The sequence below is a fragment of the Phascolarctos cinereus genome, unplaced genomic scaffold, assembly GCF_003287225.1.
Source record: "Phascolarctos cinereus isolate Bilbo 61053 unplaced genomic scaffold, phaCin_HiC Scaffold_5;HRSCAF=322, whole genome shotgun sequence".
Taxonomy (NCBI): Eukaryota; Metazoa; Chordata; class Mammalia; order Diprotodontia; family Phascolarctidae; genus Phascolarctos; species Phascolarctos cinereus.
Window position 1 is genome coordinate 286,341,009 of NW_027555958.1, and position 25,756 is coordinate 286,366,764.

General features: G+C 42.6%; 1 protein-coding gene across 5 annotated transcripts in view; it reads left to right on the forward strand.

Annotated features, from left to right (window-relative positions):
* SLC38A12 (solute carrier family 38 member 12) overlaps window positions 1-25,756 on the forward strand; it is an 82,343-nt gene that overhangs the window by 52,868 nt on the left and 3,719 nt on the right. The gene's annotated exons all lie outside the window — the stretch shown is intronic.

Genomic DNA, 25,756 nt, shown 5'->3' on the forward strand with positions numbered 1-25,756 from the left:
TTTCCAAGAAACTTGAGCACTTAATTCAAGAAATAGTTTCAAGCACCTGTGGGAGAGCATGTCATAAATTGTTTCACTTATTCTCTAATTAGCCCTGCAAGGTAAATAGGAGGCAGGAGTGTATTCTTTGTATCACCGTGGTGGGTGATGAGAAACTGAGGACTCAAAAGGATAAACGACTTGGCCATTGTCACACAGTGATGAGACAGGGCCCTAGATTCCCAGCTGCATTCCTCCTGAAACAGAAGTGTATAGGAAGGCTAAATACTTTGCTCTATACCTTTCAAAGAGTATTGGGCCAGCAGCAGATCTTTAGTTGTCATGTGTGCTGCTAACCATTGAGTTAGAAGCTTCCCAGGACATTCATTAGCCATAAAGAGGCACGGCAGCCAAAGAATTTCTTTTAAAACAATGAAAGCCCTGCTAGACGGGATCAGTCTACTTCCATAGGTACAGTTTGGGGAAAATGCACACATAACAATTTTATCACAGATAGTTCAGCCAAATCAATCTGTCCTAGGCCAAGAAGTTGAGGATACCATCTTATCCACCTAGACTTAAATGTGTGAGGATTTGGGATTCTTACTTCCCTATGCCAACAAACCAATCAGGGGTGAATAGGACATTTGTTTTGGTTGGTTCTGGGTATCTAGAGGAAGAAATGAACCTGTTAATACCTCTAGCACATTGTAATAGGAATGAATAGTTAAAGTTTGTTGGTTGGAGAGTATGGTAGAAGATATATTCCTTTTGCAAAAGAGGTGAGTGAGTTGCTGGAGAAGGGTGTTGTGGAAGAAGAGGAGCCCTGGGTAAGTAGATGGCCAAATACAGGGCCCTGATCTCTACTAACTAAATTCTTGTTTGGTGTTTATGGAAAACCTTTTCTGTGGGGCCAGGAAAAAACTCTTCATCTGTGGAATTGGTGGGATGGAAGTTTGATAAGGAAAGTGAGAATATACTAGAATGGAGCATTCTGTGGCTCTTAACTGACGGCTCTGGAAAGGCTAATTGACCAACACAGAGAGAGTAAAAATAAATTGTCCCTTATTAGGCAGTTAGAGATACCTGAGCTTTTGATCTTTAAAAACTGCCTTGAAGACATAAGAAAGATCAGTGGATTTGGTAATCATATAAGTGAAAAGGCTTTGCTAATTCCTCCCCTGCCCTCCACCCCCAACCAATATACTACAGGTGGATAACATAACCATTAACCTAGAGGTTTTCATTGGCACATATGTAAAACCTTGTGGAAACTAGGGAAGAAAATAGCTGTTGAGATTATCATAAATGGAAATTAGATCAGGTAATAAGAAAGCCTCAGATATACCCTATTACTACTGCCCTTCCCTCCCTTTTACCCTTTACCAGAGAAGTAATTTTCTCTATGGGGAGTTCAGGGGGTGGGAACTTGAGAGGTCTCAGGAAAAAATTTATTCAGTAAGCTAATGAATCATTAGAACAATGACTAATAAGGGTGTGATCTAATGGGACAATTTAGACTTTGTCAATTACAGAGTTTCTTTGGCTGGAAGAAGTTACAGATGATTTGCTGTTACAAAGTCAGATGATTCAATTGTAGGCTCCAGATGGGGCCTGCCCTTTGTATTTTTTTAGGTGGATAAAATGAGGAGTTCTGCATACTTGGCCCATAGAAGATGAATTACTTGAAATTAATGGAGGACAGAAAAGGGAGGAGTAAAATATTTAAATAGATGACTTTGGTGGTTTGGATTTATACACTTTTGCTTCTTATGAGCAGCCAGTTTTGAGTATCATTAGATTCTGTCTTTTGGTGAGGCACCTACTAGAATGGCATCAGGCTTTAGACATGGGCTTCTCCTTGACAGGACTTCATACAAACCTGGGCAGATCAGTTGTTGGAGATTTGGGCAGCCATAGTAGCTGTCAGAGCAAATAAAGCTCACCACACTCTGATCATGATGGGAGAAGTGACAGTGCTCAACCATTATGTTAGGTGGGCAGAGGTGGGACCCTCTTGGAAGGAGCTTTGGGTATGGCTTTTGAAATACAGGGTAAATAGAAAGTAAATAAGAAGATTGTGGGTGGTCAACTTGGAGGTGAAGGGAATATTAGAAAATTATATTGGGACATCCAGGATCAGGATAATAAAGGTCATTCTACCTTCAAAATTTAAGACATCCCGAACACCGCTGTTCTCTCTGATCATCAGAGCCACCCAACTCTTTGTGGATTTGAGGGATTATTGTAATGAATTACCTGAAGTTGAGGGTTGAGGTTGGCAGTGTGGCTTGGAAAGTAGGGTGCTGACAAACAAATAAGGGGCTGTAAAATATTAGCAGAACAGGGGACCCTCAACAACTTCATAAGGCTGTCCTAGTTTCTACTGGGGGTTTTGGAGGAAATACCACTGAGGGAAGCTGTACTCTTACTCAGGAGAAGGTGGATGGAAGGAACCCCCTTTTAGGGTCTCATTATAAGGACTGATCAAGAGGAGTGTATTGTGGGCATGGATATTGTGAATCTTGGGAGTCGATATCTGTACAGAGGCTTATGGTAGCTTTTGTGCCTGTTATGTAAGATGAAATAGAAGCCTTTGGAGGTTACTGAGCCTTTCCTTGTAGCTCTCCCAACAAAATGGGTGGGGCATAGGAGGCTTCCATTGTTAAACAGAAATGGCACATCCTAGACTATGCTCACTTGGACCTTCCAGCTTTTAGTACCTTCCATGACTAGTGTGTGATTTTGCCAAAGGCTATGATTTTTAATCGCATCCCCAATGCTTTGCCTCTTCCACTAACCCAGTGGGCCCCTGCCTACAAGAACCTGAGAAATGTTGTTTGGCTTGGTTTACTCGTTGGTTTGCTTGGCTGTACCCATTATGAGAGATATTTATGCAATTAGAACTTGGCAGTGGTCAGTCCAATAACTGGAGACACTTTGAGAGGTGAGAGACCTAGCAAGTCCTCCCTTTCTGCCAAGCTTCGAGCTACATGGCTGGCACTTCACTCCAATGGTGCCACAGCCCCAGGTTTTAAGAGAATTTACCAGATTAGATTGAACTACTGTTGACACAGAGTCAGTTGACCTTTTCTAGACCTTCCTCATTCTATCTTCCATGTAGTGTCTGAGCCTCAAAGTTTTTGACCCCTTCTCTCCTCAGAAGACCCTGCACAACCTGGGGACACTGTTCTGGTTTTCCTTAATTTTCCTTTCCCCCAAGACAGTTCACACAGCTCCTTACTAAAAAGATTTTGGAAGACGAATTGGTGGAACTGTTGGGAGGTGCTTTTTCTTTTTAGTGAAATGAGGAAAGTGAAACCACATGTTTATAATCTCAGTAAGTAAGCTCATTTGGAAAAAGGAAGGTCCTTTGGCTGACTTGATGGTAATTTTGAATTGCTAGGCAAAGGTGAAAGGGAATCTTCCTCCAACTCCTGTAAAAGAAAGGAGTGAGCTCCTCCATCTAGGCACTAAAATTTGGCACCATCCCTTTGATGGGGCTGTGAGAGAGGGGAAGTTTAACTTAGTGGGTGAGGGAACACCCAACCAGGTGATTGTACAGAGTCCCAGTATCAACTTAGGTTCTGGAGAAAGCTAGAGTCAGGAGTCCTATTACCTCATAACTGTCTTGATTCAAATGATCCAGACCTGTGATTGCATCAGATATATTGTCAATTATTATGTGAACCTAATGTTCCTGGTGCTGCTTCTGGCTATCATGATAGTTTTACCTCAGAAGACAGTACGAACTGTGCCTGAAATTACTCTCCATTTTTCAAAAAGTTATTTATGTTGTTTTATGTTTTTGTTAAGTTCCTTCAGTTGCTAGGGTTGTTTTAAGGTTATTTTGGTGGTGGACTGCCCCCTAGGAAATTTTTGGGACCTTACCTCCAAGAGAATTAGAATATAGATGGACTTTTTTATTTTATGAAGATGTCAAGGGAAGTGCTAGGGGCTATTGCCCCAGGAGGAGCTGTGTACCTCTTGAGGACAGGGTCTCATCTACAGCCTGATCATAGCCAGAGCCTCTTCCTCCTCCTTTAGCTTTCACCTTCTCTTCCACTTTCCCTTCTGAACTGGTCAGTGGAAGAGAGTAGTGTTTTATATTTTTTTATCCTTAGAGTTGTGTTTTTTCAATTGTTTAATTGGTAAAATTGTTTTTGTGGTATTTTGCTATTCATGAGTACCTCATTTCATTTTAGTCCTTGAGCCTGAATCAACGGATCTAGTTTAGTCCTGGCTTAGAAAGTTGAGATGGGTCTGTTTAGTTGCAAGTGGTTGTAAGTTTATGCTTCAGCTTTGGATCACCCAACATCCCAGTCTTTGTGTGAGCTTCAAAGTAGAGGTCACAAACAGAGCGGAGCTTTTTCTGTGTTGCCCAGTCTCTTGCTCTAACCCACTCACTAAGCATAACTTCTTCTGCACTTTAATTCCAATTACATCTTACCATGATGCAAACAAAACATTTTGATGATAGCCTCACGAAAGACTCAAATGAACTGCACAGACAGACTCGGTGCACACCAAAACTGTTCAGATAATTTTCAGGTATCCTTTTATCTGGAAACTTCTAGCTTTCTCACCTGTGGGATTACAAACTGTATTGCAATGAAGATAATAGAACCTTAGCTTTGGAAGAAACCTCAGAAGTAATTTAGTCCAACCAACCATACTGTGAGTGAATCCCATTTATAATTTCCTTGACAGATGGTCATTCAGTCTCTGCTTCAACACTTCTAATTCTGGAGAGCTCACTACATTCTATAGCTATAATTGTTAGGAAATTCTTCATTAAACTGAATCAAAATCTGCCTCCCTATAACTTCCATTTTTGCAATTCTGCCGTCAGGAATGGCACAGAAGAAGTCTCATCCCTTTTCCATAAGATAGCCTTTCTTATCTTGAAGACAGTTATCATAACCCTGCCTAAATCTTTTCTTCTAGAGGCTAAACAACCACAGTTCTTTTGACTTTCTCTTATATAACATGATTTCCAATCTTTTGCCATCTTGTTCATTCTCCTCTGGATTTACCCTGGTTTTCCAAATTGCCTAGAGTTAAACAACAGCTGTCATCAGATCAGTGCAGAGTACAGAGCTACTCTTACTTCCCTGATTTTGGACATTATACTCTTATCTCTCTCACAATCATATTAACTTTTTTTGTAGTCATATCACATTATTGTCTCATATTAGTCATCTGAAACTTCTCCATGTCATCCTCATCCTCTACTTGTGCAGTGGAATTTTTCAAACTAAATGTATGCCTTTACATTTATCACTGGCAAATTTCATCTTGTTAGTTTTGATAAATTAGTTTGTTTAAACCAAATTTCCAACCTGTCAAGATCTTTTTAAAACTTGATTCTGTCATTCAGTATATTAGCTCTTTCTTCCAACTTTGCATCATGTAAATCTGACATACATATCCTATCTATGTTTTCTTTGTCCCCCTGAGAAACCCCATCCAATACATAGCATAGTCTGAATCCTTAGTTCAGTTGGTCTCATCATATATGTTATTCTGAGAGGTAATGCCCTCATCTTAGATTTCTAAGCAAGTCAGCCCCATTGCTTATTGTGGAAAAACTGTGACCGTGTGAAGTAGGAACACCAAGATTAGCCTTTCCCATGAATAATAGTTTTAATACCAAGTCACCCTGAGTAATAGAGGGGAATGTCTCTATATGTCTGAAGTCAGGGTGGCCTAGAAATACAGGACAGCCACTTCTTTTCTTGATGGTCTGTAAACATTAAAGGTTTGCAAGCCCTAATGCCCTTCAAAGAAAAAGGGGTATTTTTGTTAAGTAGTGGTGCATAAAGATGAAAAATGCAAACCCTTCATTGGCCCAAATCCTTTTGCCCCAGTTACACTATCTTTGCAGCTCACCCTGGATCCCTGAGAACCTGACACCTGTCTGGCTCATGATTGGTCAGTCTGGCACTCACAGTATTGACAGTGGGGAGGAGGATCATTAAATCTTGGCACAAATGCTGTGTCTTGTTTGTGTTTTCTTCCCCTTGTCAGGGAGGACAGAGGCAATGTTAGGAAAGGTGTAGGGAAATTCATGTTTTAACGGGATCAAGAGACAGCTGCCCCAGATAATGATAGTTAATAGCCTTTGCAGTGCCTCTGTCACTGTTTAGTGCAATGGATTTTTTCTGTGTCTCATGAGCAATACATTTATTAAGGGATAGAAAATTACAGAAGTGGAAAGAGGGAGCTTATAGTAAGTAGTGATTTTTGACAGTGCAGAATGTGAGACAAACTGGGCTTGATTCAGATCCAGAACCCCGTCCCCAAAGGGGTCTTTGACCTTGAAAGGCCTACAGGTACATGTAGGTTTCTTCTCGTACTGTGTTTTTCCTATTTTAGTCCAGTTGTTATGGGCATACCTTCACCATGAACTATATGACCGTCCTTTCCAGCTTTTAAAACAAAATTAGCTTCTGAGGTGCTATAGAAAGTATCTAGAAGTTGAATCTGGCTGAGCTTTTGTGCAGAACAAGGCTTTCGTCCCTTGACTAGGAGCCTTTGCTTCTCCCTCTTGTCTTAACTAGAAGCCAGTGTCCTCTCAAATAACTAGTAGCTTGATAAGTTAGTCCCGGGTCTATGGATATACAGAGTTGGACTCTGGAAGGTGTTTCCTCTCAACTGCAGCCATCTAAAGATCCGTTTCTGCTACCAGCTTACTCCTGGACAAATGTCAATCATTCCCGTATTATTGCCACTGTTTCCTTATTTCTCCCACTCTACAAGCTGGTCCTTTACCTAGATCTTTAACCCCTGTATATTTCTCAGAAAAAAAAAATGACAGTGGTGAGGAGGCTCCTGGCAGCAGCAAGACTGAGCAGAGAGCAGCCTAAGAAGGTCATTTGTCCTTTTGTTTTGGTGGTGACATCACTGTTTTTGACACTTGTTTTTACTTTTGAGTTTTTGGGTTTTTTTCCTTGATCCAAGTGGTAATCAAAGTCAGTTCAGTGCCTTGTACTTTTTTCAGGAGTGCTGCTGTATGTAATAGTCACAAGCAGTCATAAGCCTCAAGAACTCTTACTTCTTTTGCCATCCCTCCCATCACCCAGGTCTACAGCCTCAGAGATAGCCTTAACTCTTTATTCCTCACATCCACCCAGTTGCCAGGACTCGTTATTTCTGCTTCTCCAATGTTTCTTAAATCTGTTTCATTCTCTGCATTCACATGCATACCACCCTAGTTCAGGCCATCATTCCTTCTTGCCTGAACCATTGCAAAAGCCTCCTGGTTGTTCACTGTGCCTCCAGTGTTTTCTTTCCAATCCATCTTCCACATAGCTGCCAAAGTAATATTTCTAAAGCACAAGTCTGACCCTGTCATTCCCTTAGTCCAGAAGCCCCAACAACCAGAAGATGAGATGCAAACTTAGCCCTTCACAATCAGGCTGTCCCCTACTTTGGGACATAATCTGATTTATTACACATTACTCTCCTTCATGTGCTCTTTGTGCCAACCAAACTGGCCTACCTGCTGTTCCTCACACCTGGTTTTGTATCTGCCATCTCCCTGGCTTTGCACAGGTTGCGCTCCCACCCCATGCTTGGAATGCTGTCCCTCCTTACCTCCACCTCTTTGAGTCCCTGTTTCCTTCAAAGCCCAGGATTCTAAATACCTCTCCACACTCCATTTGGGTTCAAGAGCGCTTCCATTTTTGTCTTTATATTTCCAGTGCCAACATAATAGCTGACATATATTAGGTACCTAACACATACTTGTAGACTGATTTTTCTCCGTGAGGTATCCAGACCTCTCTTGGGGCTTAAAAAAGAAACCTAAGTGACACAGAGCCTCTCCGGGCCCAAAGAAGAATTGGTCCCATTAAGTGAATTGTAAAGTGCAGCTAAGCCTAATGGGTCAGTTTCTACCTGGGATTTTTGGAGCCACTTGGCTATTTTTCATTTTGGATCTGGCAGAAAACTTTCTTCCATATCGCCACCCTAAAGCGGCAGTGTCAGGTCAGCTGAAAAAAGATGGAAGCTTTTCAAACTCTGAAGCGGCCAAACATGACAGACTAGTTAACTCTTATAGGGAGAGGACCTTCCCTTCCCTGCCGACTCATCTGTTGTCAAGGCTGTCTGGGAGCCAAGGTGCTAAAAACTTCCTAAGTAATTTCCTCTGGCCTAAGCCCCACCCCAAGAAATGTCTGCCTCCACAAATGATGAACATGAAAATCTAGTTTGTCCCCTTTCTAAGTTCTAATTGGGTTTATTCACCCAAGTTGATGCAGAATTGCCTGTTTGCCTTTAATATATCTACCTTTTTTGTCCTTGGAAAGTAGCTGTGTCATATTGTACCTTCCACAATCTCTCCTGTCTTCCCCACACGATGGTACCCTGTTCTACCCTGACTCTGAGTGGGGCTGTTCCTTTCACAGCTCATGGGGTAGGAAGAACTTAGGGTGGCAATATGCTAGGGTGGCCTCCAGAAGGACAAAGGGGGAAAATGAGCACCAAAGGGACCAGAAAATCATAAATATATGTGCTGAATTGTAAAGGTTTTTTTGTGCTTAATTAAGAATTTGCTCCGCCATCTGTTGAAATGAGGCTGGGGAAGATTCCAGGAGCCCCTGCCCAGAAAGCAGGGCCACAGGATCTCGAGATGCTATATTGCTTGTGAGGGAATTAGTTCTGTTCACTGACCCCAGTTACTTCTTACCAGCTACTGAACTGGAATTCTAAAAGACTAAGCATTCTTACACATAACCAGTTATCTAAAACAAATTACAGTGTAAGTAGAGCAAGTGGTAAGTGATGCTAGTTTATTCACCAGATACTTTGTGATGAAGCAAGGTTGATAGACTTGGAGTAATTATCTACAATTCTGTATTTAAACAAAAGTTAGAATTATAAACTCTTAGGGGCAGCTACATGGCATAGTGGATAGAGCACCGGCCCTGAAGTCAGAAGGACCTGAGTTCAAATCTGGCCTTGGACATATAACACTCATTAGCTGTGTGACTCTGGGAAAGTCACTTAACCCCAATTGCCTTACCACCCCCCCCAAAAAAAAATTACAAACTCGAATTAATTTATATGAAGGACACGTCTTGTGAAGGCAGGAGAGGTCCCATGTATAAAAAGAATGAGTACGAGGTCTTAGCAGATCCTTTTTTGTAATCCCCATGTGTTTTAGCAGAAACTCCAGTTCAAGAAATCCATGATTCTGAGATCTAGAGTCCCTTTGTTGATGGGAGAGAGGTCAAGAGAGGTGGCTACATTTGCCTCAGGGGAGACGTATGGAGCAGACTCCACTTTTTTTAAGCGGAGAGGGATTAACCAACCAGACCTCAAAGCCTTACCTGTTAGGTCTTCAAGCCTATTGCCACTTCTGTACTTCACTGTCTGCCATACCTCTCCTAGCCATAATTTTTTCAAAGAGAAGGTCATAATAGGGAGAAAAATATACATGCTATTGCCTTCTCTATCCACCTTTATTTAGGGACTTCACCGTTAATCCATGCCCATTCCTTTCTGCTGATTAAAAGCTTGAGGAAAATGAAAAGTGGCTTCCACTAACAAAAAGCTTGTGGACCCTTGCTTTAGATCTAGATTATCTGTATCCATCAGTGGCACACTCAGGGAACATAGGAGAGTAGCTACCACAAGAGGTGACCGATGGCCCAGCAACAGGTGCTTTAGAGTAAAGATGTCGAACTTGGGGCGCCCTGCCTCAACCGTATTAAAAGAGAATTGAGAAATGTTTAACAAAATAAATGAAAATACATAATGCCACATAGATAATGTTACTTTGTGTTGTTCTAAATCAGTATGTACCCAGGATCTGTTTCTTTTTGAGTGTGACACTGCTTTAGAGTATTGCTCATCAATCAAAGAAACCAACTAGTTATCCCTTCCATGTCATGGGGGTGAGGGGCACAGCACCTCCTGCCTCCACAATCTGGAGTAGCTGCATAAAATTTTTCAGCCCTCTCTTCATAGCAGAGAAGAAGTTTGAATTATTAGGTTATTAAAAGATATTTTTTGTTGATATTATCCAGTACAATACTATACATGTATTTTATGCATTTCTGAATTTCTAAACTTTTTCTGTGTCGTCTGCAGCTTCCACAAAATTCCCCAAAAATTCCCATTTAATTTCTTATGCCAACCTACAATATATCAAAATCATAATGGGGAAAAAGTCATGATGCGGAAATGATAACTAATTGGAATCTGTTATTGCCTGAGACTTCCAGTATACTGTTCAAACTCTCCAGCTTGAAGGAATTATGACAGTATGACTACTTAGCTCCAATTATGACAGTATGACTACTTAGCTCCAATTTCTGACTCACGTACTGACAGACTGCTACAAACAGCTTCTGAGGGTACAGATTTGACAATAATAAAAATAATAGTCTTTCTGATAAAGACCATTCTGCCTAGGCTCTTTTTTTTTTTGGATCATGGCTTTCAGATAGTCCAGTAATTTTTAATTTCTCTCTCCTGGACCTATTTTCCAGGTCAGTTGTTTTTCCAGTGAGATATTTGGTATTATTTTCTAATTTTTCATTATTTTGGATTTGTTTTACAGTGTCTTGATTTCTCATTAAGTCAACTAGCTTCCAGTTGTTCTATTCTAATTTTTAAGGGAGTATTTTCTTCAGTAAACTTTTGGACTTCCCTTTTCCATTTATCCAATTTTGCTTTGTAGGGCATTCTTCTCCTCATTGGCTTTTTGGACCTCTTTTGCCTTAGGCTATTTTTTAAGGTGTTATTTTCTTCAGTATTTTTTGGGTCTCCTTTAGCAAGCTGTTGACTTGTTTTTCATGATTTTGTTGCATCACTCTCATTTCTCTTCCCAGTTTTTCCTCTATTTCTCTTTCTTGCTTCTCAGAATCCCTTTTGAGCTCTTCCAAGGCCTGGGACTGATTCATGTTTTTCTTGGAGGCTTTGGATGTAGGAGCATTGACTTTGTTGTTTTCTTCTGGTTGTGTGTTTTGATCTTCTTTGTCACCAAAGGAAGATAATATAGTCTCACTCTTTTTGCGAGGTTTGCTCATGATCCCAGCCAATTACTTGAGTTTTAAACTCTTTGTTAAGGTAAGAGTCTGCTTCCAATGTGGAGAGTGTACTGTCCCAAGCTTTAGGGGTTTGTACAGCTGTTTTCAGAGACACTTCTTGGGACCTATAAATTTTTGGTTCTTCCAAGGTGGTATGATAAGGGGCAAGGTGTTTGCTCCTTTCCTGGTCTATGAGTGACCACAAGCAGTCTTTTCTATCTTGGAACTGTGAGGAAGGTTTCCTCTCCACAGCCACTACAAGCTCCACCATGCCAGCGTTCCTCCTCGCCCCAGGACCACCACCCAGAACTGTGACCCAGATCCACACACGGGCAAAGCAAGAGATTCCTGCCTCAGCACTGGCAAAGAGATCCCTGCAATCCCCCTCTATCAGCCACCCAATTCCCCCTCAGTCTGTGGGCCGGAAGCTCAGGACGCAGCCACGGCCCTGCCCGTGCTCTGCACTCTGGAGCTGGCTCTGAGACCTAGCTCCTCTCTCACTTCAGAAAGACTTTTCCCACTGACCTGCTAAGTTGTCTTTGGCATTCCAGGTTGAGAAGTCTGGAATCCGCCACAGCTGCCCACGATTCAGTCCTCTGAGGCCTGCTCCAGGTTTGCTGCAGCCTGCGTGCCCACACCGTGCTGCACTTCTCTACCAGCCCGGCGCGATATACTTTTCTGATCAACCATCCAGGCTGTCTTGGGCTGGAAATTTGCTTCACTCTGTCTTTTTGTGGGTTCTGCTGCTTTAGAACTTGTTTAGAGCCTTTTTTTTACTGGTATTTGAAGGGTTTGGGGGAGAGCTCAAGCAAGTCACTGCTTTCACTCCACCATCTTGGCTCCGCCCTCGATAAAGACCATTCTGGATAGTACTACCCCTCCCTCAGTTCCTATGGCTATGGGCCTAGAAGGGCACCCTTCTATCGTTTGTGTACTTTGAGCAAACACTTCTCACATTATTCCTTGTCTCTTTTCCCTTTATAATGGGTCAGATGCTTTTCTTCCTCAGCTTTCATAGACAAACTTAAACTTATTTCACAAAGTTTCCTTGCTCCACTTTATCCACTTCAACTGACATGCTCCATATTGGTTTTCCAGACTGGATAGATATTTGCTAGTGGGACTGACTGGTTAAAATAAGACTGGCAGTCTTCCTGGAAACAATTGAACACAGGAAATTTTTCACACCAGTATTCCCCCGCCCCAGAATCAGACTTCACCCCCAGACTTTCTTGGCTATTTCTGTCATACTTAAAGATTGGGCTCTCTGGTCTGTTCTCAAATCATTCATTGGTTCTGAGGAGAATGGGCCAGTGTGTAAAAAAGGGCTGTGTGTCTGGGGCTGCCATTTCACATCTTTCCCATTCTAAGCCCTGTTGTCACAGTTTCCTGGTGAGATTCATTTCTTGTGGGCTCTCAGTACCCACGGATGCTGGCAAGAAAGGTCAAACCCTTGGTCCTTGATGTTTCTTAGAAGTTCGATTCAAGGAAGACTGTTTAAACCTCAGGGCAACCCTCATGAAATTAATTAACAGATCTCCTGACCTAACAAGCATTTATTAAGCACCTCCTATGTGCTGTATGATTAAGGTTACAAACACAAAAGAAAACGGTCCTTGTCCTTAAGAAAATTCCACTCTCCTAGAAGGATACAACACGTGAAAACACACATATAATGATGATTTGAGGAAGAAGAGAAACTAATGAGGGGGATGAGGCAAGGCATCCCATGAGCTGAGCCTTGAGGGAAGCCAGGGATTCAGAGAGTCCGAGATGAGGAGGGGGTGCATTCTAGGCGTGGAGGACAGTGTAGACAAAGGCTTGGAGGTGTGATACAAAGGCCTAATTCAAGGGACACTAAATAAATAGACTATCAGGTATGTAAAAGGGAATGATAGGTAATACGTTGAGAAAGATAGGCTGGAGCTGGATTGTAAAGGGCATTAAATGTTTGCTTAGATCCTTTATTTGTCTGGAGTAGCTTCAGTTCCACAAGAGTTGTTTGGTTTTTAATTCACTTCTGCAAATGTTTTTTAAACATCTGCCATGTACAGGAGGGCAAGACAATGTGCTAAGCACTGGGAATATAAAGATAAAAAATATCACCATCCTTGCCCTCAAAGAGTGGATGCTCTGTTAGTGGGGAGCAGTACATTCAAGTTAAGTGTGATGCAGGCTTGGGCGTGATGGAGCAAAGAAGGGATCTGAACAAATCGCTCTAGGAAAATGTGAATGGAAAAAGAACATTTTCAGCTGAGGAATCAGTGAAGTCCATGCGGGGGAGCTAGAGACCGGAGCTTAGCTTGCAAGGGAGGAAAGGATTTTGGCAGGCAGAGATGAGGAGAAAGTGCATTCTAGGCACTAGAAATGTATGTGGGACACAAACAGGGACAGGCTGTATAAGTATACAGTCAGGATATATGTCAAATTCAAGAGGAACTAGTAGTCAGTTTGATGGGAAAGATGGACTACATGGAGGGGGATAATTTGAAATGCAGGCAGTAGGTTGGTATAGAATCCATAGTCCAGAACCCCAACCACAGGGCTTACATGGACCAACTTAAATCTTGGGACCCCAAATTATCACATTATTCTTTGGCTCGTTATGCCGCCATCCAGAGGAACCTCTGGGAAATCCCATAAAATGGCTCACGTTTGGGTAAGAGCATTCCCAGATCCTTTGCAACAGGGGTGGGGAACCTGCTGCCTCCAGGCCACATGTGGCCCTTTAAGTCCTCAGGTGTGGCCCTTTAACTGAATCCAGGCTTCACAGATCAAATTCCCTAGGATTTGTGACTTTGAGGTCACATTCCCCACTCCTGCCCTGCGATAATAAAGGTGACAATGTGCATGTTGAATATAAGTCAGCCATTGTTGCCCTCCCACAGAAAATGCAGAAGACATACGCAGCAGACTCATATTGGCCCACAAACAATTGATAGTATAAAATACCACCTTCCTCTAAGACTCCAACGACCTCAGAATTTACAGTACCACCCTATGTTTTGGGTTTCCCTCAGGAGGGAAAAGAACTTCAGATTGGTAGCAGCATTACAGTGAGTCTGATTTTCTTCCCATAGACCTTTTTATGGTTTGCACTTTTTGCAAGGAGGGAAATGTATTTGGGATGCTAGATAAGCCATCACCTTCACTTCAGACCTGCGTTGCCTGAGTAATGCATCGTAATAGCCTTGGGTACCCTAAATATCTGACATAGTCTAAATGTGACAACTGTGCTCGTAACCTTTCCCTACAGTTAGCAGACTTTTTTTCCCCATTTTTGTCGTTCATAGGTATTATTTCTTAAGGGCATCACCCTAACTACTCCACAGCTTTTTTTTTTGCCTTTATAATATGTACACAATAAAGTGGGGTGAAGCAGGAAAATCCACTTTCCCTTTTTTGTCTGTTTTGGCTTTATCTTCATCTTAATTCTGTTTTTAATTTATTATCTCTATGAGATCAGAGACCACATCTTTATGTCTGCAGTTCCCTAATGCCGTAGGTATTGAATCAAAAGTTAACTGCAAAGTAGCTCTTTATTCAAATTCTCTATATTACATTAGCATCAGAGCTAATCTCAAGAATTCTCCCAAGTCTTTCCCAGCTCCACTCCATCCTCTATTCAGCCACTAAAATGATTTTCCTTTTGTTTGTTGGTTTGGTTTGGTTTTGGTGTGTTTTGTTTTTTGGTTTTTTTTGAGGGGGAGGGTTTGCTTTGCTTTTTGGTGAGTTTTATGTGTCTGAGGCCAAATTTGAACTCAGGTCCTCCTGACTCTATCCACTGCGCCACTTAGCTGCCCCCTAAAATGATTTTCCTGAAGTACAAGTCCAAACATGTCTTCTCCCTGCTCCCTGCGATGGGTGCCCCCCCATCCTCCTCCCCCAGTAAACTCCGGTGGCTGTGTATCACCTCCAGAATCACATACAAAATCCTCTGTTTGGCATTCAAAGCCCTTCATAACCTATCTCCTCCCACCCCTCAGCTTTCCATTCTTCTTAGACTTTATTCGAGGAACACCAGCCTCCTGACTGTTCCACAGATAAGACCCTTCATCTTTCAGCTCCAGGCATTCCAGGCACTCTGGTTGTCCTCCAGACCTGGAACACTCTCCCTTCTCCATTCTGACTACTGACCTCCCTGGATTCCTTTTTAAGGCCCAACTAAAATCTCATCTTCTACAGGAAGCCTTTCCCAACCTCTTTCAATTCCAGTACTTTGCCTCCATTAATTATTTCCTTTTTATCCTATTTATTAGCATGTTTGTATATATTCATTCGTCTCCCCCATTAAATTGTGAACTCCTGAGGGCAGGGACTATGTTTTGCCTCTTCTTGTGTCCCCAGCACTGAGCATGATGCCCAGCACCTAGTAGGCACTCAGTTTATGTTTATAGACTGCTCCTCAGCAAAAAGCCATTACTATTTCAGCTTTAATTCTTCTCTGGATAGCTTTAAATGTGAGCATCTCTGACTCTTCTGCTATTGAAATGTGATATCCGTGTCCCAGATTCAAGCCATTAGGGTACAAATATTTTTATTCTAAGGTGCCTTGACTTGCCAGGCTGTGAGATGTATGTAAGACTAAGGAAGACAAGGGGCAGCTAGGTGGCGCAGTGGATAGAGCTCCGGCCCTGAAGTCAGGAGTACCTGAGTTCAAATCCGGCTTCAGACCAAACACTTGACACTTACTAGCTGTGTGACCCTGGGCAAGTCACTTAACCCCAATTGCCTAAAAACAAAAACAAAACAAAACAAACAAAAAAAAGACTAAGGAAGACAAGCATAAGACAATGTGTTTGATATGATGTATTGTATCTGTCAAATGATAACTAACAGCTGTGATATATTACAGATTGAACTTTTGAACTAGAAACAGATTCAGGTAGTCATATGCCTCTATAGAGCCAATGTAACCCTTTTAAGATTAGGAACACTGGAGCTCCAGGCCAGGCAGAGTGGTATGCAGCTGTAATCCCTGCCCCCGAAGAGGCTGAGGCTGGTGAATCACTTGCTTAGGAATTCTGAGCTACAACTGGGCTAAAGCCAATTGGGTATCCACCCTAGGTTTGGCACCAATATGGTGACCCACCGGGGATGAGGGTGGGAGGGGAGGAAGGGGAAGCACCAGGTTGCCTAAGGAGGGGCAGACTGGCCCAGGTTGAAAAGCAGGTCAAATACTCCTTGCCAATCAGTAGTGGGATTGATCCTTTGAGTAGTCACTGCACTTCCAGTCCGGGCAAAATGGAGAAACCCAGTGTCAAAAAACAAAACAAAAAATCACCAGGAATTACTCCTAACTAACCCCACAATTTTTTCCCAAGGCAATTGTCTGTACTTGCCACTATCCTCCCCCAATAAAAGCTAGGTTTTTTGTTTTCTTTATATACTTCATCTCTCCTCATCTGCTCTCCTACCTTGTCCTCTCCCCTACTTTTTGACTTTACTAGCTATGTGGGAAGTGGAAAAGGTAGGTAGGTGCAGCCACCCTTAAAGACAGCTGACAATACCTGAACTTGTACATTTTCAGTCTCCTAGAAGAAGATAATTCTACTAATTGGTCCTACTACTCTTAGCTGCTGTTTCACAATGATTAAAAACTGAGTTAGCCTTGCCAGGATTAGAATGAAGTAAATAGACCTTTGCCCTCTTTTGTTCTGTTTGCAATATCCTTTAGGGGATAAAGAAGTTACCAGATGAGAGAAAATGGGCCAGAACTTATGATTTCATATTTTATCTTGATTGCTGCAGAGACATACCTCTTTTATCAAGTGCTACTTTCCTGTGTTACTTTTATAGTTAGAGAGACTGTCAGAGTCCTTGGGGACAAATAATGTAGCTACAGGCCAGAGTCCTGGTTCTGAAGAGCTATTTAAAAGAACCTTCTCTTCTGCTTTGGTGGTGAATGGATTGAGCCAGGCTTTTTTCAAAAGTCACAATGAATAGTGAGCATGGGAAGATAGATTGACTTCAGACTATCTCAGGTCGGTTTAAATTAAAGTGATACTAGATGAAGTTATCATTAGCACAAGCCCATAGTCCGTGATCACTTCAGATGCAAATTGGACTGAAACCAGAGTCTCTTTGGGACTAAGAGACCAGTGGTATCTTTTGGAAAGTTACCCATATTTTCCAAAAGGAAACTTGTTCCCATCTAGAAACAGAATATTTTTGATCCTGTGAAGGAAATTCCACCTGAGTCCCCACAGACCCATACAAGTCAGTGTCCTAGGAGGAATCACTGTTGAAAAGACAGGACAAGAAAATGTACCTGGGGCAGCTAGGTGGTGCAGTCCACGGATAGAGCACCGGCCCTGGAGTCGGGAGGACCTGAGTTCAAATGCGGCCTCAGACACTTGGCACTTACTAGCTGTGTGACCCTGGGCAAGTCACTTAACCCCATTGCCTAGCAAAAACAAACAAAAAGAAAGAAATAAAGTGTTCCTGTAAGAATAATTTTCCACTTTCTTGCAAGTGTCTGATGGGTTTATGAGATCAGTAAGGCCTACATGTACCCAAGAAGACAAAGTGTTGTGAAACAGGTTGGGTTTAGATAAACAAACACAGATGGGAGACCAAAGAACAGATCGGGTTTTATAGGACCTTCCCCACTAGTCTCACCTAGGTAAAATTCTAGCCCAGACTGTCAGAACAATGTCTACATATTTCTGTGGGATTCGTGACAATATGATTCGTAGACATTGGTGGCTAAAGTAAAATTGATATAATAAACTAATTCCTCTGCTTGGATAGATAAAAATAAAAGGTCTGATCAAAGGCTAGAAATCATTGTTCTTTTCAGGAGCCAGACACTGTATTTTTCAGAAGTCTGAATTTTTAGTGTGTAAGATTGTCTCAGCCAGGGCAGCTCTAGAGTGAAAGAGAGGAAGGAGGAACAGCTAAACCAGGGGTCTACTCCAGCCCATGGGTCAAATCTAGCCTCACCTGTTTCTGTATGCTCCCAGCTAAGAATGGTTTTTACATTTTTAAAGTTTTGTTTAAAAATGTAAAAGCCGTTCTTAACTCCTGGGACTGTACAAAAATATGTAGCTGGCTAGATTTGGCCCTTGAGCCATAGGAGATTTCCCTAACTTGGACTCTAATTCATTGAGTTCTGGAGGATGGACCATCTGGTTCAGAACGATGATGAGGGCTACCCTTTTGTCTGGGAGCCTCTTGTCAATGATTCTGGCCTTGCTTCTCAGTCATCCCTCCCCACTAACCCCAAGGCAATGCCCCCTTCTCACCAGAGCTACTTTAGATGTGCCTTTCCTGTATCCATTCCCCTGCCAATTTAGTGTCCGTATTTGGGGTCATATTATGTTCTTTAGGGGGCAAATATGAAATAAAAATTCATCCCGTTTTTAAGAGCAAGGGATGCTTTTGAAATTTCAATAAGTTCTTTTCTTAGGACATTACTGTGACACTTCTGCCTTTGTAACATCTCCCTCCCCATCCCCAAACATGCAGTCCCTGATCTCATGTCTCAGCTCTTTTCTGGCCACCTAGTTCATGGAAGTACATTTATGAGCACAAAAATAAGTAAGTGCATATATTCCCACATGCCCTGTCTGAGGGAAGTATAGCAGAAAGAAAGCATAGGATAAAAAGGGAGACACCTTGGGCCAAATTTTCTTATTTCCCTTCTCCCCACCAAAAGACCGAATTCATCTCACTGTCTGGAGCGCCTTAGCAACCAAGCTGATGGCAGGCACACCACCCAACGCTTCATTATCATTATCCCCTGGCATATTGATTCTTTGCTGGGAGAGGAGAGCTCTGTCATCCTGACAGCCACCTTGAGGAATGAGCCTTGGTCTTGGATGTGTCAAAACTGTAACGTGGCCACATTGGTTTAACATTAACAACAGCTTAGCATTGGACTTGGAAGTGTCCCCCTGGGGCAGTCCAGGTTGAGGCATAGAATTGGACCTTATCCCACCTTAAATACCTTGAAAAGCTATCAGGAGTCATCATCTGAGATCAGCAAACCTAAGGAGGATTGCTATTCAGAAAATGGCTCTGAGATGAAGGATTGCAAAGCAGCTAGAATTGTGAAAGTGTTGTGGGAGCAAATTGCAAATAATAATAACTCAGGTTTGTATAGTTTAAAGTGTATAATGCACTTTCATCATCACTGTGGGGCAGGTTGTGCAAGTGTTATCTCCATTTTACAGAGGAGGAAACTGGGGCTCAAAGAAGTTAATACCTCCTTGAGGTCAGAGTTTCATTGTAGTCTTTCTATCTTCAGTGCCTGGTAGAACGCCTTATACTTAGCGTGTGTGTGTGTGTGTGTTTTGAATTGATTTGCCCAGGATCACACAGCTGGTCACTTTCAGAGCTAAGATTTGACCCCAGGTTTCCTGACTCCCATGTCCAAGTGATCTCTCCACAAGACCCAGTATATCTTCCCTGACATTGACTTCCCAGAGCTGGGGAACTGTTGCATGGGAATGGCAGAAGCCATACTTGTAGCTTGGCTTTTTAAGAATTATGATTGAGTATATTAGATACCCTTCAAGTATCTTGGGAACTAAGATAGATGGGAAAGCAAAGCATATTACAGCCATACCTTGCTTCCATTCTACTTATCTTCATTATTTTGCTGCCGGCTCCTTCAAATGCCCTGGACTGGGGATAGACAAGGGACACAGCTGCCTGGGACACAACAGATAGTGAGACTCAACAAGGAACACTTTTTAGTATTACGTTTTAAAATGAGACTTTTTAATGCCAGAAAATTCCTCTCCCTGTGGCATGTAAGTATTTTGTGATAAATCACATATATTTTAGTAAAGGCACAGAGCCTCTTGTGGGCAGTTACCCAGGTGGCATGGTTGTAAAACCTTGCTTCAGATGCATAAGTGACTTGTCTTCTCTCCTCAGCAATCCCCAAAGTCCACATTTCCAAGGCCTAGAAGAGTCTCATGCTTTCAGAGAAACTCTGTTCTGTTAGATACTGTTCCCAGTCTTTTTCTCTCCCTCTTCTTTCTCAGGTGTTGCCAGCTGGCAGCCCCCTAGCATGACTGCTTTGAGAGCCCAGAGCATCACTAGGGCCAGTGATCTCTTCCACGTTCTAGTCTGCCACAAAGACTAGCAAAGCATGAAGGGAACTGGAGTCTTTCATTTAAAAAAGTGAAGCTCAGTACCCCCAGCCTTTGAGTGATCTGTAAGTCAGAGAAAAGTAACCAGAGGTCCAAGTCAGAAGACGTAGACCTAATGACAGGAACCTGGAGAAAGTGCTTGTCCATGGTAGATGGGTATACCTCTCTGCCAAACATTTCTGTGGCCACCATGCTATAGAGGAGTCTTGGGAAAGACTGCAGACATGTCTAAGCAGTAATTTTTATTAAAATTCAAAGCAAACAGGGTTTTTTGGTTTGTTTTTTTGGTGAGACAATTGGGGTTGTGACTTGCCCAGAGTCACACAGCTATTGAGTGTTATATGTCTGAGGCCGGACTCAGGTCCTCCTGACTCCAGAGCCGGTGCTCCATCCACTGTGCCACCTAGTTGTCCCGAAACAGTTTTAAAACAGCAAAATGGCAAAAATTTCAAAGTGTCCAAACCTCTGACTTTCTGTTGCATAATAAGAAGGTCATGATAAGAGTTTAATGTAGAAAGAGTAATAGTTCTTGGGAAATCTGGCTCTGGAGCAGCAGTTGAGGGAATTTACTAGAAGGAGCCAAGCCTTGTCTTAGCCCTGGCTAATAAAGCTACTTGCTTTGCTTTGGAAGTGTTTTGGTGAGGCAGGCCACCCTGAAGCAAACCCCAGGGCTGTAAGAGAAGGGCAGGAGCCTGACGCTGAGCATGCCCCATTAGCTCTGCTCTGAGGAGTAGGAGGGCTGTAGCCGCTTCTGCTCAAAAATAGATGATACCCTCTTGAGAGACAGCTTCTGCTGACGTGAAGAGACATAAAGAGTGCTTGCTTCTTCCCATGGGTTTTATCTCTTCAGTAGAAACCAACACATGACATTTATAAGGCCCCTAGATTCCCCCTTGATTTTCCAGTGGTTGGCTCCTGGAAAGTGGAGCACAAGCTCATTACTGAGCTCTGTCAAGCCCTCCTTACTATCCCTTTGAAGAAGAGGACAGCTGGAGTCATTTTCCTTTTTTTCACCCAAAAAAGTAAGATCCATATAGTATGTACCAGCCCTCAGACATATTTGGCTCTAGGTATAATGCCTGTTCTCCTATTTGCCTCCTATATCAAGTTATCCCATCACCAGGCAACTGAGACCCTTAAAGAGGGCAATTAATTAAAAAAAAATCTAAAGTGAGTTTCAAGCAGAATAAAAGTATCTGATCCCTTCTACTCATTGGTGCAGCTTTCTGCTCATTAATCCAACTCCGTGAACGCAGGGTAGAGAAGAGGCATTGAAGAGGTACTATTGAGAGTTGCGAAAAACAATTTCTCTCCCTTCAGTTACATCTAACTCTTAAGGATTGTTATGATGACAAAAAGAGATATTTTAAAGTGCTATATAAATGCCAGCTTTGGGGACTCCGCCCTTCCCAGTTCTCCTCCTAACTGTCCAACCACTCCTCAGACTCCTTTGCTGATTCTTCATCCAGGTCTTGCCTGCCAGTCATGAGTGTCTCCTGAGGCTCTAGTCTAGGCCCTTTTCTTATTCTGATCTACACTATCTCCCATGGTGATCTCATCAGCTGCCATGGATTCAGTTATGACCTATGCAGATAATTCCCATATCTGTATAGCTAAACCTTAGTCTCTCACCTAAGCTACAGGCCTGAATTACCAACTGCTGCCTGGACATCTTGAATGGGGTGGTCCCTCGGCACCTCAAACTCATGTCCAAAACCAAACTCATCATCCTTTCCCCCAAAACCTCTTGTCAACTTCCATGTTACTTTTGGGCACCATGATGATCCTGGCAGTCACTCAGGCTCACAATTTGCTACCTTCCTTACTCTTGATCGCCCCACATATCCCCTCCACAGCCAGGTCTTCACAGCATGTCTCCTGTACTCTGCCCGTTCTCTCTACTTGCACAGTCACTCTGCTCCTTCAGGCCCTCATCACTTTTGGCCGGGTCTGTTAAAACATTCTTTTAATTGATCTCCCTGACTCATCTCCCCCGACTCTAGTCCATCCTCTACACAGCTGCCGAAGTGATTTTTGTGACCACATCCTCCCCTACTCAGCAAGCTCCGGTAACTCCCACTTACCTCCAGGAACAAACAGAAACTACTGTGTTTACCATTTAAAGCCCTTTGTAACCTGGCCCTTTCCCACCTTCCCGTTCTTTTTACACTTCCTTCCATGAGTGCCACAGGGCAGCTGGGTGGGCCTCTTCTGCAGCTAGCTCTCTTCCTGTGCCTAGGAGGTACCTCTTCCCTTCTGCCTCCCTGGCGTCTTTCAGGATCATCTTAGATCCTGCCTTTGGCAGGAGACCTGACTCAGTTTGCCCCTTCCCCTGGAACAACCCCTTCAGCTTGCTCTTTGCACTTCTTGTGTGTGCCCCATTAGAATGTGAGCCCCTTGAAGAGCAGGGACTGTTTTTGCCCTTTTTAGATTTTTTGTATCCTCAAGCCCCGTGCCTGGCACCTGGGAAGCACTTAAATGCTTGTTGATTAGCTGTTCTAGACATGTCCTTTCACCTCTATAAGCCTCATTTTCTCCGTCTGTAAAATGGGAATGATAATACTTTGGCTACTGACTTGATAGGGTGGTTGTGAAGAAACTATTTTGTACACCTGAAAATTTTTGTTTATTGTTGTTACACACCAGCCACATTCAACTGCCCTTATTTTCCTTCAATGTCTCATAACTCGGCAGAAACTTATTTGAAGCTAAAAACATGGAGAGATTTGCAAAAATGAAAGTTCCAAGTGTTTAAAACCAACCCATAGTTTTACAGCTTGTTTTAAAGGGGGCCAGGGAGCCCATTTATCCCCATATGTAGTCTTTGCCAAAGGTTTTCTAAGCCGTGATACACCTGGGGGCATATGCCGTGGAGTCCTTTTCTCCTGCTTTGTCCATACAGCCACCTGTGCCATCTGTCCACTCTCACCATCTTCCACGTCCCATGCCCACCGTATCACATAAAGACATATGCCAGCTGTCCTCTTCCTTCCATTGTGATTACCCCAACATACCGAGGACATCATTGTACCAGAACCAGGGTGATTAACTCATTTTGGTGTCATGGACCCTTTTGGCAGTCTATTAAAACCTGTGGAGCCCTCCTCAGAATAACATTTTTAAATGCATAAAATATACGTAGCATTATAAAGGAAACCAACTTATGTTTTTATAATATAAAATTTTAATAATTCTATTTAATAAACAATTATAATTTGATTATCTAATTTAAATTACTTGTTTATTAATAATTATTTAAATTAAATTAAATTTTTTTCTTTTTTAAAAAGCAGAGGTTACAGACCCCAGGTTAAGAAGCCTTGCACTAAAATGTTCATAGTGCACCTTTTAGGACTGAATGACTTCTCATAGATCAAGAAGTTTCTCACCTTCCCGTGGGGAATTAAGCTAAGGGTTAAATTAGAGACAGCTACCTAGGCAAAGAGTCTAGGGGAAGGAAATAGGTCAGTTCTTTCCCCTTGACTGAATAGTAACTACAAAGATTTACGTTTTCTTTAGAGCAAGGGAGAGTTACCAGTATTCTGGCTTGCTTTTCTGGAGAGCCAAGAATGAGTGGTGGGGGAGAGAGGGGAGAGCAGAATTCAAGAGGAAGAAAAAAGTGTGTGTGTGTGTGTGTGTGTGTGCGCGTGTGCGTGTGCGTGCACGCGCATGTGCACGTGTGCACCAGCAACACCATGTCTTGCTTCTTCACCTTCATTTTTCTCTTCTAGCTTTGTCAGTGATAGACAAAGTGAGATTGGAAATTGGGATGCCTTTGATGAAAAGTCAGAGAAGTAGGTGCCCATCGATTGGGGCATGGCTAGACAAATTGTCCTATGGGGATGCAGTGTAATAATACTGTGCTGTAAAAAGTGAGGCAGATGGAGAATTCATAAAACAACTTCTGTAAACTGGTGTGTAGAATGAAGTATGCAGAACCAAGGAAACGTTATGCACAGAGACAACAGCAGTGTAAACCAAAACAACAAAATGAAACTGAATGACCGAGCCTGGGCCCAGGGAGAGGATGAGAAAATGCACCTCCCTCCTTTGTTGGAATTTTGCCACGTGCTTGGCCTCGATTGTTGCGTGGTGGTTTTTCTGCTTATGTTGTTGTAGTCATCGTGTATGTTGTTTTCTAGGCTTTCCTTCCTTTCCGCTGCATTAGTTCATGTGAGTCTTCCTGCCGCCTCGTACTCCTCGTATTCACCATTGCTTCCGTTCACACGCTGCCGTTTGTTTAGCTGCTCCCCAGCTGATGAGCATCTCCTTTGTTCTTTCTCTGTTGGAGATGGGGAGGCCTACTTGGTGGATGTGTTAGATTTGCTGAGCTGAAACCTTTATTATAAGTGAAGGCTTTATTATTAGGTAGTGTGAGAGGAGAGGTATATATAAATTATACCCTAAAATATACATATAAATGAATGAAATATAAAAACAAAAAACCATTCATTCAAAACTTTTTTTTAACAAAGAATTCAATCTTCCAATTAAAAAAAAGTATAATGAGGGTAATAAGGGAGGCTTCCATGATCCTTTTTGAAAATATTATCTTGGGTTTTGTTTTGTTTTTTGGTTCCTGGAGAGAGATTACGTGGGTAGAAATGAGAGTATGCAGACAGCTGCTATGGAGCAGGCACATGTGCTTCCTTGGGAGTTGGACTCTTAAGTCTTTCCTATGGGAACCTCCTATCATGAGCTCTCTATGGCAGTATGACCTTAGTCATACTTGAAAGCATTTTCAGCCCAGTTCTCATGAACAACCTTTACGTTTATTGAAAACTTTTATTGTTGTCATTATTTGAGGAATTAGGGCCCATTCAGGAGGGGATGTTTGATCTAGTATGGAAAGAAAGGGGATCATAAGCTGAAAAGTTGAGGGAGCACTGCTGAAAAGTATTTTGATCAGTGCCACTGAGGACATTTCTTCCAGAGAAGGGTGCTCTGAGGGCTCCAAATGATTTTGACTCAGATACCAAGAATCTGTTTAAACAATAGCCTAGGCTAGATCTAATACCCATGAATCTTAACAACTATAGCTTCTTCTAGTGGGGATTGGGTTAAGGGATCAAAGCTAGGAATATCTAAATGGAAGCAGCCAGCTCTTGAATGTCCTGGGAATAGCAGATGTTCCAGGAATCCCTTCCCTATGCTTCTCATTTTCTCAGGAGAGTTTGGAAACAAGCCATACTGACCTTCTCAATATTGCTCACACGCTACACCCCATCTCCCCTCTCTGTGCCCTTGCCTTGGCCATCCCAGGACCTGGAGTGCTCTCTTTGGTATTTGGTAGCAGTCCCTAAAGTCCCAGATCCCTGCACTCTCAGAGTGAGTAGCTGATGTTCAACTGCTTGTGCTCTCAGCTGCCCCTCTCTGTTGGTAGGATAGCCCCTCATCATTCTTGGTAAGTCCACACCCCCTTGTCCAAGCCCCAACCTCGTCCTTTTTCTAGATCAGTTTGTGGCTTGTGCCCTCTGAACTGTTGTGGGCAGGTAGGCAGCACAGTGAATGAGGTGCTGGACTTGGAGGCAGGAAGACCTGAATTCAAATCCATCCCTCAGGCTCATCTAGCTGGGTGACCCTGCACCAGTCACTTAACCTCTTTATGCCTTAGTTTCTTCATTTGTAAAACAG